Raw genomic sequence first — 699 nt, 5'->3', positions numbered from 1 at the left:
AGGTCAACAGGTGAGGATGGGGAGGGGGGGGGGGGGGGGGGGTGTTGATAGACAGATAGTTGGGCCAGAGATTAAAAGAAAAGTGGGAGACCAAAGAATTGAAGAGTGAAAAATTGTGAAGCCAGAGGAAGGAATGGAGGGGGAGGGGAGAAATTGGTCTGTGTCCAGGTGGGACATTGAGGAGGGGGGAGAAGAAAGGGGGGAAGTGGAGGAGAAAGGAGGGGGGGGGGGTGTTGTTTGAGGTTATGTGCGGGAAGGAACTGCAGACGCAGGTTTACATCAAAGATAGACGCAAAATGATGGAGTAACTCAGCATCTCTGGAGAGAAGCAATGGGTGACGTTTTGGGTGGAGACCCCTCTTCAGAGTCTTTGTGTCTATCTTAGAGGTTTCCTAAAATTGGAGAATTCAATGTTTATACCATTGGGTTGTAAGCTACCCAAGCAGAATATGAGGTGCTGTTCCTCCAGTTTGCGTGTGGCCTCACTCAGGCCATGGAGGAGGCCACTGGATTATTGACGTAACTGCTGCACCTTTGCTGTACCTAATACAGGCAAGGGCCTCACATGATGATTACATGGAGAATAATGATCACCTTGGAGAGAGCTAGCGACAAGCTGGAATATGATCAATGGGGTTAGATGTGAAGTATTGAGCCACAGCAAAACCTGAGAATATCAATACGCAAGTATTTGCTTAG

The sequence above is a fragment of the Amblyraja radiata genome, chromosome 9 (genome assembly GCF_010909765.2).
Source record: "Amblyraja radiata isolate CabotCenter1 chromosome 9, sAmbRad1.1.pri, whole genome shotgun sequence".
In the NCBI taxonomy this organism is placed as follows: domain Eukaryota; kingdom Metazoa; phylum Chordata; class Chondrichthyes; order Rajiformes; family Rajidae; genus Amblyraja; species Amblyraja radiata.
Note: the sequence above shows the minus strand (reverse complement) of the source record.